Consider the following 13,275-nt stretch of genomic DNA (forward strand, 5'->3'; position numbering starts at 1 on the left):
TAAATTAACGCAGATGAGTTATTAATGAATTATGAGTTCGTAATAGAATTTTTTAGCTATAACAATCTATAATTCCGGCCAGCTAGAGAACGTTACTCTTCGGCACATCTAAATGAACAAGCTACGCGGTTTCATTTTCACGCCCAAATTTCTCCCACTCTAACCACCTACTAGCAGCTATAAATTCCCCCCACTCACTACGTGGTCTGGTGGCGGCGGCCAGCGTTTAGACAGGTTAAGTGGTGAGAAATGCACGAGAACGGACGAGTTTTGGTCGTCACCTAATAGCTAATAGTGTTCTCTCTCTGGCCGGAGCATAGTAGTTTGCAACGCTTACGGTATCCTGAGGACATGGCCCAATCAACTAACAGACCTGACTTGTTAATATCCCCAAACGTAGAACCATAAAATGTATACTCTGTTCAGGTTATAACTAGTTATAAGAGTGCCCAAATTACATACGTGAACAGAACTTATTTTCGTCGTAACTGGACACTCTTAACTTGAACAGAGTATACGAAAAACGGCCGATAGTTGTGACAATCATAGCCTGCTTATCGTTAGCCGTACGCCCATATACTATGGTGACAGTGCCATAGAACATTATCATATTCTATATTAAGCGACAGTCAATCAGCTAATCGATTTGCTCACATTTTACCGGAAGCTCAGCATGATGTCGTATCTGTTTATTGTCATTTGAAATCCGTATTATTAAATTTAAATTTGTGTGAGGCGCCGGAACGTGTCTTAATGCGGATTTTAAATGACGATATGGTTACCGTATGCAGAGCCTCCAATGTCAGTCAACTGAAATATTTTTCAGTGATCAATGGGACTTTGAAAGCTGTCGTTTCTATAATGTTAAATGCGGTTATAGTAACTTAAAATAACTTTTCAAGATTAATATAACCACGAGCTTAGATATTATAATATCTTAGTTCGTATTAATAATAAATACATATAATACAAGGTAGGAATATTGAAGAATGTTCATGACTTTTGCATTTTTTTCCTTTTGATTCTAGAAAATTTATCTTATCTGAAAATTCATTTAATGCCCCCTTGATCAGAATATACTAATTTCATTTAACATTTTTAACATTAAATGCATTATTTTTTTATTCTTTACATCATTTTTATTATAAATGTAAGTCATTTTCTCATATTTTTAGTACGCCGCAAAGCAATGTGAAAACAGTCCTCGTGGCATTATCAAACGGGGTAAAAAAGATAAATTTTAGTAGTTTTTGTACAAATATCCAATGTCGAGCATTTTTCTCGAATTTTAAATTTTAAAATTAAATAATAAATAAATAAAAAATGTTGATATAATATTGTAATGATAGTCACTTCTAATAACTATGTAATACACTAATACTGAAAAATGTGGCATCATCATAATCCTTAATATTATATATATACAGTATACACAATATTATTAAATATATATTATATTATATACAGTCGCGCGGATGGTCATAATATGAACATCTGTGGTCATATATTGTTGTTATTTTCTTCATCTAAAACTGCTTACGGTGTTAAAATATAGGAAAAAAATCCCACCACTTCTAACGACACCCATAATGACCTTCAGACACTCGGTCACAACTACATTCTCCCTGCGTGCGCCTTTGGTAGCGGACATACGTTAAGGGTTAAATAATATGTATCACCCGAATAGTATTTTACATGTTCTAAATAATAAAAGTGTTATATTATTATCAATAGTGTATTATTTGTTTTTAGATTAATATTAAACCTATTCATCGAACACCTGAGAAGTCAAACCTGACAATCAAATAAGGGTAAGTTAATTTACTTTCTAATAAAATCCTTATGTGCATATAACATGTAGTGTAATCACGCGTGTACTTCATACATACGAATTATGAGAGGGTAGTAATCTAGACCGTATGCGCAAAATCTATTATAATGATTGTATAAACACTTATAAAAGTGAAAAGAAGGTAAATACATTAGTAGTATTTAGTAATATTAATTTAATACACGTAGGGTTATAAATGTGTATACCGTACGTGCCGCACGGCGCTACTTCTTGATATCTGGGCAGTCGAATGTTCTAGAACATTCGACCGTCACATACATATGTATTACGTGGGCGTGTCTATTTCGCTTTACTACAATATCAGTAAAGTCTGTCTGTTTAATGATTATAAAAATGTTATGTTTGTATGGAGACTGCGCATTTATCACAATCCAATGTCGATCTCGCCCGGTTTGATCTGTTATGAGTTACTATAAATTCACGAATTTACGACTATACATATTTCGTAATATCGTAATTATTTTTATATCTGATAATATTTATAGGCATTGACGCGAACAATGCAAACAAACTGCCGCTAATAATAATATTATCAAATGGCATAAAAAGTGTATGCATAAATGCACAGCTCATAGCTGGTGTACATACGGGATGTGCACTATGCGGCCTTGAGATTAGCATACTTCAGAGACAGATGTTTTTTTTTTCGAGTGCATCACATTAACAAAATCCCACAAAACAACACTACTGGCAGAAAAAAATAACAACATATTTTTTGCGTTCGATCTACGTTCACGGCTGCTTAATATAACGCAACAAGAACTAAGGATTTATTGTATACTATTAGCACGGAATAGATTAAATTGCTATTACTTATTAGTTATTACTAAACAATATTATATTATTATTAAATTATTAGCGCGATACGTTCATTGTTGTAAATGGCGGGCAAATACGTTGCTCGCCACTCACACATTGTTAACAATGGTAACGTTGTCATTTTACGCGGGAAAATATACGTTTTTTAAGAAACCGAATTTTACATAACCTAACAAATAAAAGAAACACCCTAGTCACCCGCCACTCGATCGATTCAAGTACGATTGCGATCAAAATTATGTCTGTTACATAATGGTGTATGGCGGGTGTGATGCTCATGGTAGCCAACGTGTTTTTAAGTATTCGCTTCCGAGGGATGTGATGTAATAAACCAGCACCGGGACTAGTGATTTTGTTCTATCGCGAGTGCCTTTGTGTGAAAAAACACATTATTGGAAAATCAATACATCGGTTCAGCGACCGCTCCGATGATTAGATAATATGCAAATATTGTTAACATGTTTAAAAGTACGATAAACGGACGAGAACTGCCGTCTCATACTCCGATCAGCCTTATTACTCGTTCCAAACTTAATTTTATTCATTGACTATAAACCGCGTTTGGTGGAATGATAACAGCGACGAGTCTATACAATCTCACGGTGCATACATTACGGCGGAAAAGTTTCTTATAAAATATTATATGCTTTTACCGATGGCGTACGCAAAATTCATTTATGGGGGGGTTATCATTTATGTATATGTATAAAATGTTATTTATGTAATATTCCAAAAAAGAATTATGTCTGCGTGTTTCACTTCTGGGAGGGTTAAACCTCCCCCCCTCGACGGTACGCCACTGGCTTTTATATACTGGGTGCCAACAAGACCAATCACTAAATCATAGTGCCAAAACCCAGAATTCCGAACGGCATTTTACTATCTTCTACACCACAGAATAGAAAATAAATATAATTCTATTCTGTGAGACTGTGAACATACTACTTAAAATGTAGCAATACGGGCTACACATAATACACATAATAAGATACAAAGGATAATATTAATTCGCGCCAATTCCATCAACCACGATATTATAATAATAATTAATGTAATTATTATGAATCTTTATCTTAATCTGACGCACCTATATTGTATTATTAAAACGTGAAGCGATTTTTTTGAACAACTATATGTGAAGTCTTATTGGACCGGTTTTCATGACTTTTATTCAAACGCAAATTAGATCTTATGAGAAAAATCCGAAAATGTATTAACTTAATAATTTTTGCCCTTTTTGAAAATAATTAGTTTTTCGTGTAGTCGCATGCATAGCGACGGGCGTTGCTTCATGCTAGCCGTGCGCACACACACACACACACACACACACACTACCTTTACAATCTCTACTATAGCACAGAACAAGGTCTATAGTCCGACTATAGCTATGTTTACAGCAGTACCGCAGCTGCGTCGTTGTCGACGGCGATGTATGGTTATTGTCTGCCGCCCGGGGTATAATAATTCAAAATTCGTTTATTCTACCTAAAGAAATAAAATAAATGCAAACACTAAAGGCAAGCGTATTACCCATTATTTTACTGGAAGACGTGAATGAGAAAACCGTAATGAAAATCGTTTAAACCAAAATCAGAGTGCATTTAAAATTTAAACCAGGATAATATGTTAACGTTATTTCCTATAATGTGGTAATTTGACATATAAATGCGAGCACGTTATTCGTTGTACTTTGCGCGTGAAAAAAACGTCTTGGAGACATTTTGGTTTATTTTGTAGTAATAGCAAAATACTTTTACCGGGGTCCCGTTGGCAAAATGAAATATTTAATTTGTTTACTGATTAAAATGAAAATGTTTCAAAAGATTTTAAAATTGTTTTACTGTAAAACCCGGCATCAACGGATAATTCTGCTTATTATAAAATCGTTGTGAACCATCTGATAATATTGTTCTACGAAGAGTATAAATAAATTAGAAACAATTATGTTTATAGAAAAATTAATATATAATAATATACGTATTGAAGCAATATGTGATTCATGTCTGCATAGTTAAAATAACAATGGAAATATTAATTATGGGTAAAACCTAATGGTTTACGATCGAAAGACATAACTGGTATGAATGCGGTGTGTGCACTACGTTATTCGAGAATTCTAAAATCAAATATTTATAAATAAAAATATTAAATATTGAATTAAAACCCCCAAGATAGAATTATTTGCCGAACAATTAATATCTATTTACGGGAAACAGAATATCTTACCAATAATTATTAAAGAAATTACTCACGATTATCTATAACATTATAACAATAAAGTAATAAAATTAACTAACCTAACCAAGAATACAGAAATTTTTCTGGATAAGTACAATTTTTTTTATCTAAGCTAGATATTTAGGTAGTCATAGTTTGGTTATTTGACAAATAAATGAATGACGATATTACGATAATATACATAGAAAGTCCTAACACTGTTCATAAAATGTATGAAGTACAATTTTTAATTTGAACTACTCTTGAAACACTTTTCAATGCATTGCCTACATATTACTATATCCATGTAATTGCTAAATTTAATATTTATACTCGTCGCTACTAATGAAAACTATATGATACGCAACTGCATATCAAAATATATAAATATTATACATTGTTCGTAAAAATTTTTAATAGTAAACAGTCCAAGACTGATGATTTAATGTGAGTTTTATAAATTATGTAATAGAATAAATAATATTCTCATTGAGTATTAAGCAACGTTATCAAAATTTTTCTTTTCATGGACCCCAGATCCTTCATCTATTAGAAATAAATAATCTCGATGCTTTGCTTATTATTAGAGCATATTGCATGTTAAATGTTTATGTTTGATACTTGTGCAACTTGGAAAAAATATCCTAAAATAAGTGGCAATAACAAAAATTTTAGGAATTACAATTTAATAGGTTTGCTAGAAATGACATGACACCGAAAATTCCCATAGGACTTTCATATAATTATAGAATATATTATTGTAGTTTTTACTGACTGTAGCATGACCGCCATGACCTTCAGTGTACATGCGTATGTACATTGTAATAAATGAATATCGAATATAATATTATAATTTATAATTAATATTTATGTATTATTTCCGTGGATAACATTATTAGTAACAATTATTTTTACAGCTGTAGTTATACTATAGTATTTAAAAAAACAGTTCAACGAGTTATTGTTATTACTTATGGTAATATTATTATTTACCAAAGAACTGTGTATAAAATGTTGGAGTATAAGGGGACGCGTACGAAGTGTATATTTTTATCGTCTGATTAGACATTTGGTACAACGACCGCAACGGTGGCTCGTGTCTGCATCAAAAAACCTTGGAACATTAATCGAATAACGCACCGTATATAACGATGGTTTTTATAAGTATTTGCTGCGCCAGCTATATATTATGATTGTTACAGCACTGTGTTGTCGCCTTGTCGGGTTTGTAGTTTCTGTTGACTCGGTATTTAGACATTTATTTTGAATTTTTGTTAGCGTTGTTCAATTTACTCGGAGCCCAATGTTACGATTTGAATAACATTTTTCTCGAATAAAAATCGTTAATAAATTATCAGTAATGACTAATGAACTATTACTTATCATAATATGAATTATGAAACCCGTGTATATTTTGAGATAAATAATTTTATGGCTAGTGGTCACCTTATCAAAACATTCAAAACGCAATAGGTTACGTTTGCGATTGTCAATCCCAGCGGGATGTCACTGAGATAGGACCGAGTGACAAATCCTTCACCGCAGGCGATTTCGTCTATAAATATTTTATGTTTCGTCTTGGTTTTTTTTCTCTGAAAGGTATATTAGCTAGTATATTTTAAATAATAAATATTACGAATATCGGAATATTATAAAAATTTATAATTGTTTTCTTTATAAAGTTTTTAATATTTATATTTTACACGTCATATTGTTTACAATGGGCTTCGTTCAACGTTAACGGAAGAGAGTTAACCAGTTAACTATTATTATGACATACATCTAACACATTTGAATATTGGCCATAAAGCGTGTACATATAACTACGACTTGATGAATTCTAAATAACTATCATGGTAATAGAATATAATGGATATGCTTATTGTGTATGTCGAAAATTGACATATTTAATACTATACGGTATACACGATACACCTACATGGGTAAATACAAATAAGCATTATATATTCGATATAATCGTACAAAATTGAACAATGCAGACAGGTAGTGTAGTATATAATATATTATATATCTCTAGAACGTATAGATCGTAATATCGTATTATACGTTTTTACCTGGGCAAAGTTCACAGACCGTAAAATTATATACAGCGCACTTATCGTCATTTATTTGTACATCAGTGTTGAATAAATATTTGAAATACCAACTAAGTAAAATGGTATATTATTTAAATATTATATAGAAATATAGAATAAAAATACTGATAATAATCTGATTAATGTGTAGGTATAGTAAGTATATTTGCACAATCGATATCTAGGTTTATATTAGTGGAAATAAAGAGTAGTTACGTCCGTATGTCATACATTTAAGGTGCCCACACACTGCAGCAGTAGCGGTGGCGGTAGCGTTAAAATGAGTCCCCGGACACAATTTTACCGCCACCGCCGAGACAATAGAATTTTACCGCCACCGCTGCAGTGTGTGGGCACCTTAATGCTTCAACATTCAAGGATACAAATGTAGAGCATAATATTTTACTGTATTATAATATCATTATAAATTTATCATGTATTATATTTACGTCATCGAGATATATAAACTATACATAGTATATACATCTCGATGATTTACATACTATTTACGTGTTGTCGTGTTGATTGATAATTATTATGACCATCACCATTTGCGCATAATATATGTATATTGTATATTATTATGTATACCAAATTGATTATTGATTACCAATACACATAGTTGGCTACTGGCTAGGTACTTTATATACAACTATTTACTATTATGGTACATTTTTCGAACATTAATCGTTTATGTTTGAATTACTAACCAAGTACTTCGATTATTACTTTTTATTTACATTATTACTTAAACCGAATACTTTGAATTCGATTCTTTGATTAGTACTTGGTGCATCATTATAATATTCTTCGTATAGATTGTAGGTACCTTCTAACAGTTATAAGTTAGGTCATAATATATTTATATGTAATATAATACCCATACTTTTAAATTGTTTACATTCTATTCATACAAACAGTTGCATATCACTCTACTATACACTAGAATATGTTGAGACTGTTGAGTGGGTGCCGGGTGAGTCACTGTAATGGATGTGTTAAATAAGAATTAAATGATATAGGTACCTACCATATTGTATACGAAAAATGATTACGAGCGGTCTGTTAGGTTATACATACAGGGCCGGATTTAGGATTTGTAGACCCCTAAGCTCAATTGTAGTGTGGGCACTAAGGCCCCTATCAGAGGGTTTTTAGAAAATAGGAAGGGCATAATACTATATAGACGGAGCTATTTTTTTTTATTTAGTTGTGTGATGTATGGTGAGGGCCCTGTTGTGCAGTCTACAGCCTATATATGAAGCCTGCGCTTAAATCCGGCATTAAAATAAGTTGATTTAATTTTTGCGGAAAACATTGCATCAATTGTATTCCTTATTAATAATTAGTATTTAAATTTAATTATTATAATTTTTTAACAATACATATTTTTACAATATTTTATTATTATAATTAACTTTTGAATCAACGTCCTACCCTAAAACTATGTGAGTAAGTTAAAATTAATTTAAATGTTGAAAAAATATCATTGTATAAATAAAACATTATAATAGCGTAATAGCCAATAGGTATATAGAAGTTCCGAGTAGGTATCCACGAATTATGTTATTAAATTGTAATGAAATATTAATATAAATATGTAATTTAAATATTTTTATTCATTTATAAAAACAAATTATGTGGGCTGGGCGGGGGAATGACTATTGATGAGTATGATCGTCAATCGTCATAGTCTTAAAAAAGTACGGGTAGACTACTTGCACACGTTAACTTTTGGTACCACGGCGACTGGCGAGTGTAGATTGTGGAAATAGTCGATAGGCATGGTTAGGTTACGTCGTGGCGTTAATTTCGATGTAGGCCGTACTGTAACTCAGCGACGACATTTCAGTTTTTTTTTATAGGATAGAGCAAAATATATTACAAGTTTATGACCAATCCATATAACCCATAGATAATAAAGATATGGATAGGACATATCGGTCTTATCAGTGGTATTTAAGGGGTCCAGTTGAGGCCAAACAAGTATACCTATATCGAGTATCGACTATCATTATAAAAACGCCTCAATTGCCTTCCCCTCCAGGCACGCGGCCTCAAATATATTTAACATAGGCATGGCCTATCCATATCTTTATTATCTATGATATAACCACAAGAAATAGTTTGTTTTATTTAAATTTTTACGCCCATGTTCGCGTGTCGCCGCCGCGGCCGGGCCATATAATACAGAACTTTTGTAAAAAGTCATGCGGAATCAAATAAATATGGTATCTATACCTGTTATCTTAGTGGCATCATTTTAGACTTTTATGTATTATCAGTTTTTGAGAAATCAAAGACGTACTTTTCTACAGCCCACACTTTTTAATAAAATTTAAAAGTAAAATTTTGTGTACCTATATCGTATAAACTTAAATACTTAAATAAAACTATAAAAGGAATGTGCAGGTATAATAGCTATCACGAGTCACGCCCAACATTTTGTCAATATTATGTTAAAGATTTTAGTCCCTCCAAAACAATTTGGTTATTTACGCCTATGCAGTCAATAAACTATAATATCATGGTAGTCGTAGTATACCTACTACCTATCATCCGATTTTATTTCAAATGTTATTTCGTTGTAAGCTTGTTAAGCTGTTAGATTTTAGCTATAAATGTTATAATAAACTTGAGTTGAAAAAACAAAAACCGGCTATGTAACTTTTAACAGTATAATATTATGTAGGGTTATGAATTTAATTGATTAAAAAATTATTAAGCACACATGCTAATATGTAATAGAAAATGCCAAAATGTTCAAAAAAAAAAAAACACTAAATATTATATTTAAATGTTTTAATTGTTATTTAATAAATATATTATAATAAAATTAATTTTTTTTAATAACATAGTGATTGAAATTTTAGTTTTAATATTACAAATGTATATTTTTGAATCGTAATCCAGGCTTGATCTTTATCGTTAACAACACCTATAAAACAAAAAAAAAATATACTTCGAACAAATTCCATTGCTACAAAGAATTTAATTTTTTACTTTTAAAGTTATTATTGTAATATGCAATCAATAATTTCTTGAGATTTTCGAGTTAGAAAAACTTATTTTTGCTAAGATATTTATATATAAAGGAAATGAATGTTCTAAATCTTATTCTATTGACGTTAGGTATTGATGCAAACTTTAAATATGTAACATAGCTACTAATTAAATCTAATCTTTAATCTTTATCACTTCTCTTCTTTACCAGTTAATATTTTTTAAATATTAACAATTTTAAATATTTTAAATATCTTTATATTATAGACCTTGTACCAGTTGTACCTACACTGAGTATAAGTTATCATACCTTGTTTTAGACTAGATTGATTGGAAAAATATAAATGTTAAGGTAAAAAAAACCTTAATACGAAGAAATTATTATAAAACTATATGTATTTATTATTTATATGCTCTAACTAGCTGTTAAATATGTGATTATAATATATTAAATTCATACTCCTCATATGTTATCGCTGTCGACACAATTATATTGATAATATAAGTTATATTATAACTCATTTAACAACATTGACATTTGACACTAATGGTCAATGGTCATATACTCATTTTCAGTTTTCACAGATAAAAAATGTATGATAATACGATATGCAGATATGCATGACCTAACCTTTAATAATATTGACCCAAATTAACATCTAAATCCCAAATATGGATGTCCGATAATGCATAATAATATTATTTGTATTGATAAAAAAAATAGTAAGAAGTAAATATATTTTATAAACAGTAATTTGGGCTATTTTGTCGTAATTATGATGTCGGAGAGCGCTTAGAAGATAATCGTTATTTCTTTTTACTATTCTGTAAAATTTATAAAACATGTATAATTGATATTTGATATGAAATGTAATATTATAATTATATTTATTGATAATGTATTGTTATTTAGTCATCTCTAAAATTGAGAAACGAACAACGCCTAGCTCGGTATGAAATGTAATATATATATATTTTTTATCATAACACGAGATACAAGTAACCATGGTGTGTCTAATATTGACGAGCATAAAATAAAAACTTGCCACGTTTCGTCGTGTCAAATGCAGGTGAAGTGAAAACATTGAACATTCGGGCGAAACGCGTTTACTAGGTAGTTATTGTGTGTCAAATTGACAAATCTTCAATTCAGTATGCTCACATTTGTTTTAGTATCAGAGACTAGAATATTTCAAAACGTACAAAAAACAAAATCTTATTCTTATTTTTAGAAACATCGTATCGTGTCAATTATGTCCGTAAAACTGTTTTCTTGTGTTCTACCAAAATTAAATAAGAATAGTAATTACTTAGGTATGTGTTAACCAGTGTTAATAATATACGCGATTAACATTGATTTGGGGCTGGGTTTTCAATTGACTTTAATAAATATGATTTAGTTTACATTAAAAGGACCAAGGACCATAAAACTCATCAAATTTTCTTTGGTTAAAATTATAGTATACTAGCTGACCCCGTGCACTTCGTTGCCCGTTAAAAATGCAAATTCTATATATATAGATTCGAATTTTGATTAATTTGTTATTTACTATTCGGTTTAACGGTGTTCAAAACTTAGACATTTTCATTGACTGTTTTGATTCTCAAAAATCTTGTGAAAGCACCACTTTAATATGCGAATTTTGTAAAATGCTTTCTTATTACACACTAAATTTGTGATACGATTTTACGAATGTACCGTGTAAATTGTAAGCATCGATCTATCATTGTTCAGGCTCTACGTTTATCAGTCAGTGAGTTACTCAAGTCATAATATTATAGTCATTCTGCTTACCATTGCCGTGAGACTCTCTTATGATTATGAGAGCAGTAGGTATATTATCATGTAGGCAATCCACACGTGGTGGATTGCGGACCCCGCGAGATGTGTATAAGAAGTTTATAATTTCTAACACTTAAGTTTCAAAGTTATGTCATTTTTTTTTTTACTATAGTGGGTAAAATACAATAATGTGCCATCTCGTGGTTTTTTTATTGTTGCCTGTTGGTAAAACAATAAAACTTAGTATAACTTGTTATGTTAGTCTATTGCTGTGAATTTGAAATTTACTGTGACAACGAATCATCAGTTCCAGAATATTATCGGCGCTCGCCACATATTATTAATAATAAATATTGAAAAAAAACTATCCTATCTTTTAAGTTGGACCAAATTACACGCGTTGTAAAAAATTTCATCAAAATCGGTTAAGTGGTTTAGGAGTCCATTGAGGACAAACATTGTGACACGAGATTTATATATATTAAGATTGTATATACTATGGCGAAAAAATTACACTAAAATTCGTTTGTGTTCGTTCGCTAGTCTGGTGGTTTTTGACGTCACAGATTTGTTTTCCACGGCGGCGGCTATAATGTATAATAAGTACCTACGTCCTACACAGCAATATTTATTCGTATATTTTGGTGTTTGGTTTAACGTAAACTGTAAAGTAACTGATAATAACTTATTATTTTACAAATAACCTTTTTTTTTCTGGTTGGAACCGACAATCGGGAGGGGACCGATTTCGCAATACTTCCTCCCGGAATTTTACAAATAACCTAACTGTATAAAATAGTATATTATATTCTTTCTATTCATATTAGGTATTATATCACATCTTGGTTTAATATTAACTAAATAATTACAATTATTATTATTATAAATTATAATACAACACTGTCATAACTTATAAGAGTACTGCTATGAGTTTCTTTTTCATTTTATATAATTTTAACAATGTTTATTTTTCATAACAATATAGTCTTAAGGTTGTATTAAAGTTTTTATGATTTTAATAATAATAATAATAATAATAATAATATACGTTTTCGGCAGTTGCAGTGAATGTATGTAAATTCGTATTATAATTTATTCGAGCGTTATTTTTTCCAAAAGATTAAACCAAAATGTATGATATAGTTATAGAAATTTAAAGATTATGAGGTATTCTTAAATAAATTTGATTAGTTTATTCGAAAAAAAAAAGTACATTAGTAGTTATTTTACGTTAAACCAAAAATGGATAAATATTGCCGGGTATTATATTATATATATGGCCTCCGCAGCGAATGAATCCGTAATGTTACGCGCCACGTCTAAAAATCACCGTGACTAGCGTACGAATACCAAGTCACAAACAAATCATACTATTTCAGTTGTATCATTATGCTAGTTAAACTATTCTATTTATTATGATAATAAAATAATTATTGATTTTTTGAGTTGGATGCTACAAGAAAATAATAAAACTTTGATCCAAATTTAGAAATAATTTTATTTCT

This window comes from Aphis gossypii, chromosome 1 (genome assembly GCF_020184175.1).
Source record: "Aphis gossypii isolate Hap1 chromosome 1, ASM2018417v2, whole genome shotgun sequence".
NCBI classification, from domain to species: Eukaryota; Metazoa; Arthropoda; class Insecta; order Hemiptera; family Aphididae; genus Aphis; species Aphis gossypii.